A 6,732-nucleotide genomic window follows, 5' to 3' on the forward strand; every position below is an offset into this window, starting at 1 on the left:
AGCTGGCTTCAGAAGCATGGTGGTACCGCATATGCCTCTTCAGGTGTTCACGGCGCCTACAATTTTAAAATTGTATTTTTCAATCAGGGGCGGACTCCGTTCAGGGATTAAGAACTGTTGGATCCATTTACTAAAATCAAATTCTTTAAAAATTATTTTTTAAAATTTAATTCTTTATGATCACAAATTTTTTAAGCATTTTTGGCGGTCATTTTATAAATAAGAAAAAATATTTGTGATCAAGATGTCAGACAAAAAAAATGAAAAGAAAATTCATACCTGCGTTTTCTGATTGGGTAGAATTTGCAAAACAATAATAGGAACATTAGCAATTTAAAAACAAAAAGAAATTACTAGTTATACTTAAATGCATCAAAATTAGGACCAATATTCAATTTTGATAAATGAGTATTGATTAAGGAACATATATGAACAATATTATAACTTAAGTCTAGTTTCTTACAAATTTCTAATTCTAAATCTATCGTTAACAATAACATTTACTTGTTGTCGTTGATTTTTAAATTAAACTGAAGAAAAGAAAGTCAAGATTTCCATTAAATAAAAAAGCTTGAAATTAAAAAAAAAAACATTCGATTTATAAAATTGGGAACATTTTTTGCCTCGAAATCTCAGGGAGGGGCTACGCCCCTTCCTGAATCTGTCAGGGGGTGGCAAATGTCCCCCCGCCACCCCCCTGTATCCGCCCTTGTTTTCAATGACATGTTAGAAGTTTACATTTGAAACATAAATGAGGAAAAAAGGGAAATATAAAATTGGGATTACAGGACAATGAATCAAGGGGGGGGGGTTGTAGTTTAAAGAAAACAATATTTCTTACAATGGATTTTAGAAGAAAAAAAACCTACACAAATTTTTTCAGGCACACTGTGCATTCAACTTCTGGGTCATTTTGTTCCTCATTCAGAGTGCATCTTTTTTTCAGAGTATATATTCAACCAGAAATTATCAGAAAAATGTTCTGTAATTTTCTTTTTTGCCCTTTATATGTATGTTTTTATGTTTCTTTACAAATAAACTCATTTTTCTTGGAATAATTTATCTAAAAGGTGTCCATTTCTTTTTTTAAAGCCATAAAATATATATACCCCTGCCTTTTTTCATGCCGATGACTAAAAAACTGCAAACAGTGTGAACAAACATGAACTATTCGGTCGACTGAGGTTGACATTGTTTATCTTAACTAAAAATTCGGGTTTATTAAGATATTCAAATAATTGGGATTAATTAGTCAACACATCAGCTACTGTTGTTCCTGCTCTTTCGGCATACTGCACAGATACCTTCTTTCGGTGAAAATGCCTGAATCGTACACCACTGATTTAAAATTCTAAGAAAATAAAGTATAATGAAAGAGTTATGGTTAGAATCATGAAAATAAAAAAAATCAATGGTCATATCCCTGACAGTAGCTAGATTCGATATTTGATAGCCTAACTTTCTCGACTTACGGGGGTAGTCAAACTCTGACACAAACTAAAAAAAATCATAATCAGTGTGGAATGTTAATATTCATAAGTGCTTCTGATAAACATGTTAATTTCCAACCGGAAATTCTTGAAATAAATCATTTCTTAATCTATAAATCATATATATTATAAAATGGCTCACCTTTCCCTTATTCACAGCATGATCAGCTGGAATTTCACAAGTGAGTTCAGGAATATCAGTGCAGTTCCTATAAACTCGATTCCTTGTCTCTATATCCTCATTTATTTCCTGGAAAAAAGAAAATTGTCAAATGTGATAAAAAGAATTTCAAATTATTTTTTGAATGTTTTCCAAAATTTCATAAAAATTCATCAAAAATTGAAAGAGATATTACGAAAAATCCGCAACAATTACAATGTGAAAATCTGCTAGCATTTCATTTTAACCGAGAGGGCACATTAACATGGTTGCTCAATTTTCTTAAGCTCAAATGGTCTTTTTAGTCCTAGGATACACAAAGAGAAGAGGAAGAAAAGGGTTTTAAAATGAAATTATACAAGACTTTAATTATAAGTTTCCTGGTGTGCGCAGTCCCTCAAAAAAAACAAATTTTTGCAGATTTTATGTTATATCTTATTTAATTTTTAATGAATTTTTATGAAATTTTGGAAGAATATAGAATAAACATTTTTTTAAATAAAGTGTTCTAAAAATTTCATTTAAACAAATAGTTTCATGATTTTTTTAAATGTTCCAAAAATATATTTGAAATTTAGTTTTCATCTCATTTTGTTATTTTTATGCCCAAACTCGAAACAAAACTAAATTAATTTTTGAAATATATGTAAAAACATCGATAATCCAGGTATTTTTGCTCACCCTGTATTTTAACCAAAAAATTAAAAATCCAATTCAATAATAATAAACATATATAACATCTCTTTTGACCCTCTTCCATGTAAAATAATACTTTTTCCCATTTCGAATATCAATTTCCCCACCATAGGAGGTTTTATTACATTTCTAATTCCTTCTACATAAACATGTGCATGGTACCTGTCGATATATTGGGTTATGGGAATGAAGATATGAAAATCAATCTCCAAGCTTAATTTGCATCCTTCTGGTAAGGATGGCTCGGGACATGATTTTATCAATTTTGGAGCCAAGAGGAGCTCCAGTCGGCGAGTTGCTTAGCTGAGTAACTGAACATTTGCATCAATTTGTTAATAGAGAATGATTTCCCACCAGGGGTATATTGTCCCCCGGCGGAGGTGATTTCAGATACTTTGAGGGAAAAACTTAGAAATGGGACATCAAAAGACAACTTTTTTAACCTTCATTGAACCTTTTAACCCAAAAATTCATTTATTTCCCAACTATGAACTAAGGTTTTTTTTAAGAAAGATTACATAAAATCATGTATTGTAAGACATTTTAACAAAAACAGCAAGATAGACTGATAATATACTTTATAACATGCATTCAGGGGTTTAAATCTTCTTGTAACAGCCTCCCCCCACAAAAATAAAAATCTTCACTGTTGAATGCGACTTCTTGAAAAAGTTAATATTCACATGTTGTATAAATGTAAGCTCAATTCTTCAATAACTTATCAACAGAGATTAGGAAGTTCTATTGTCAAGAATTTTTTCTACTCTAATTTTTATTTTACCTGTTGAAAAGAAATATTCACAGTATTGTGATGATTGTACACATCTTGGGTGATTAGCTTGATGGAATTGATCGATGAATAACCTGTTCCAACAGTTAATTACGATACCCTGGATTATGCTTACAGTTTTTTTTGAGTTTCAAATTATATTTTCCAGACTATTCAGAGAAGTTTACTTATGACAATTCGAAAAAAGTGTAAGCATAATTCCTCAAATGTATGCCGAGCTACTCCGCAAACATATTCTCCTTCCCAAGGTAGAAAATCTTCCAATTTAATCATATCATTTATACGAACGATTAAATATCCCAACACCTTCATCCTACATTCTGCAGTTACTCCGCTAGATCGCAGGACTGAGTAGTAAAGGCGAACAAATCGGCAGACATTCGAAGAGTCTTTGTATTTCTGAGATAAGGATGTATTTTCACGTGTTTGTAATGCCCTGTAACGCATAAAGGCTTCAACTTGAAGAGAGAACATAATGCACGCTCGAGTATCATCCTGTTATACACAAAATATGTTTTCCGTTTTTGCATATGAAATTCAAAGTTCATCCTGTTTCATGACTTGCAAATTGTTATAAAGGCTGAAATGAAGTCCCAAAAATGCAATTTTAATTTTTACTATCATATTCGTGCCTGCATGTCTGTCCGGTCAACAATATCGGCTAAGGTTAACTAAGGTTAACTGAGTTAACCCTGAGCGGGCAGTGTCCTCAAAACACCTCTGAAATAAAATTAAAAGATTAGCCTGCTTTGAGGGGAAATGTTAAATCTATAATTTTTTGTCTAAAGATTTAAATATATAAAAAGTAAGTTTTAAATATATTTTACCTTATATCCTCCCAGAACTTTTTCTTTAGAACAAATATTTGACCGTATTCGAGTTGCTGAATGTTTTCTATCATAGCTTCTACAAAAAAAAAAAAATTTGACACGTAAATTAGCACAAATAGTTGGGTAACTGAAGAAATGCTACAAATATATGAATTAATCAAAAACTTTCAACATATTCTGTCTTCACTCTTCAGTTTAATCTCAAATTCATAATTGAAACCATTTTCTTTGACAACAAATTCAATAAACCAAACAATAATTATTCAATTGAATTAACAAAACCTAACAATCATGTTTAATATTAAAGTTTAAATGATATAATACTGACTAAAATGGTTGTTTAACAATAATAAAAATCAACTCCACTGTTAACATTTATTATGCAGCAAAACTTACCTAGATGAATAAAACCTCCAGATACAACTCTGTCCACAACTGCTAACGTGGGGAGAGGTTGTTTTGTAAACTCAGCAAATGGAAGGGTATTAGATGTAGAATTTTTTTGGAACTCTTTAATAACTTTGATGAAACTCATCCATGCCACAGTTGCACAAATTAGTTCTTTTTGTTCTGAAACAGCATTCTTTGCTAAAAGTTGTAATTTTTCTGGATTTGAACAGGGTTTTCTTCTCACTGGTATAGCCTGAAATATAAGACTTGTCTATCGCAACCAACCATTTTGTGATAATATACACATGTATTGTAATTGAAATATTTAGCCTAAATAGTTTTTAAGAACCAGAATAATATTCTTCTAGGAAATCTAAGACATGTCTATAAAACATAATTTCCAATGCTGCAACAATGAAAAGTGAAAATGAAGAGTTTGGAAAGAAAATTTCTATTCATTAATGGCCTTGAATATTAGAGCTCAAATCAGTTGAAAGAAATCAAAAAGCTAAAAATTTATGAAGCTATGGGGAAAAACGTTTATACAAATTAATCTTAATTCCTAAGGAATGTGAGAAATATATTTTGTAACATAGCCTAATAAGTCCTAGAAAATTATTATTATCATTCTTGAAAATGTTTCATTCTTACTGAGCATCTAGCAGGGCTTAAATAATTGGATACACAACATTTAAGTTCCATGAATCCAGAATCCAGATCACCAAAAATATGTGGACCAAACGTCAAATAACTGGATAGTTTGCACTGTTTTAAAAGATTATCCAAAAATAGAAAGAAAAAAAAATTAAATAAAAACATGGTTGTATATTTTTAAGAATTATCCCCCCCCCCTCCCTGGGAGGGGAATGATTTTTAAAAAGATCTGGGAGAAGAAAAAAACTAAAAATTGTACATTAAAAGACAAGTTTGATAATCCTGTTTCATACTTACTAAACAAAAATTTGTTTATGTTCCCCAATAATTTCTTTTATTTTGTAGCTACCTGAACCTGAACTGTAGTATCTTCCATAACTTCTCCATCATCAAATAGATTTTCTAACACTTCAGGAGGTATTGCCATGTCTTCAGGGCTCGCATCCAGAATTTTGAGGCAATCTATATCCTCAAAATCTCCAAGCTCGGGAAATTTGAGGTTAAGTACATCAGTCCAGTCAACCTTACAAGTTTCTTGCTGGGTCCAGGTGTAAGGGATTTGACAATCTTCAAACCTCAGTCCATTCTCTCTTGTTGGTAAAGCTTTTAGAAGCTCATTCAATGTAACATTAAAATTTTGCTTCCATTTCTTCCTTTCTTCAAATTTCAAGCCAATTAAATTACTCGGTGTTCCTGAGTGGTTCTGAACTGAAAGAATGTTATGGAAAGCTGTGTCTGCGGCAAAGCAAACCACTCTAATATTTTTCTCAGCTAACCATGCTTTCACTGTATCAACTATACATTTGATTTCACGTTTCACAGAATATCCCTTTCCAGTTCTGCAGTAAAAAACTGGAAGGTCAGAAACATGTTTTCCAGCTTTACCATATACAGAGTCTACCATTGCTACCAAGATGTGGGTAGCAGGTGGCAATAAAGCTACAGTTACTTTCTTCAGGGTTTCCATGAATAAATTATCAAAGTGGCACCTTGACAGCTCAGTTCCTTGGATCAGTATTTCATCTTTCTTTAAAATTTTGACATTGATTCTACAACCAGAATTTAGAGAATTGTTATAACTTGCAGGAATCTCATGATTACTAAAATTCGTGATCTCTAGCGGAATTGTGGCCAAAGGTTCAGGCTTTACAAACTCAGAATATATAAGTTTGAGCTCATTCATTTCTTGTGTTCTATTAGAAGGAATGTTTCCTGAAGCAATACTTGCTAATACAACATTGACAAATCTCCAAATGTTTTGGATTTCAGCTGTATACTGCAAAAGATATACTTTGAAATGTTCCTCGGTATTCAGAGTCAACAAACCAGATTTCTGTGTTAAACTCATCTGTGTTATGATATCAAAAATCGTAAAGTCACCGATATCTTCACAATACAGATGTACATACTCAATACTCCCTTCTTCTGCAACTACTATTGATGGATTCTGAATTCTGAATCTAAGCTGGTTGAAAGTTATATAGAAGTCCTCATGTTCAACCACTTTCAATGAATCATCAAATATCTTAAGGAATAAAGTGAGATAATTCAGGTTTACCATTCTGAGTTCACTGCGAGGTACAATATCTCCATTAAGCTTAGTTAACAAACTCTTCCAAGCGCTCCTACATGAAACTAGTGTACTGAGCCCTGCCAGTCTGTAGATATCTTGAGAATTTATAATTTTCTGACCTGATTGATTGATCGATTGATTGATTGATT

General features: G+C 31.8%; 1 long non-coding RNA gene across 1 annotated transcript; it reads right to left on the bottom strand.

Annotated features, from left to right (window-relative positions):
* Positions 1-1,682: 1,682 nt before the first annotated feature.
* On the bottom strand, positions 1,683-3,778 carry LOC111716911 (uncharacterized). The gene is made up of 3 exons (XR_002768630.1): positions 3,128-3,778; positions 2,509-2,657; positions 1,683-1,740 (listed from the first exon to the last, which is right to left on the bottom strand). It is a non-coding gene; the product is annotated as an uncharacterized LOC111716911 (long non-coding RNA).
* Positions 3,779-6,732: the final 2,954 nt, after the last annotated feature.

Source organism: Eurytemora carolleeae, unplaced genomic scaffold (assembly GCF_000591075.1).
Source record: "Eurytemora carolleeae unplaced genomic scaffold, Eaff_2.0 scaffold2274, whole genome shotgun sequence".
In the NCBI taxonomy this organism is placed as follows: domain Eukaryota; kingdom Metazoa; phylum Arthropoda; class Copepoda; order Calanoida; family Temoridae; genus Eurytemora; species Eurytemora carolleeae.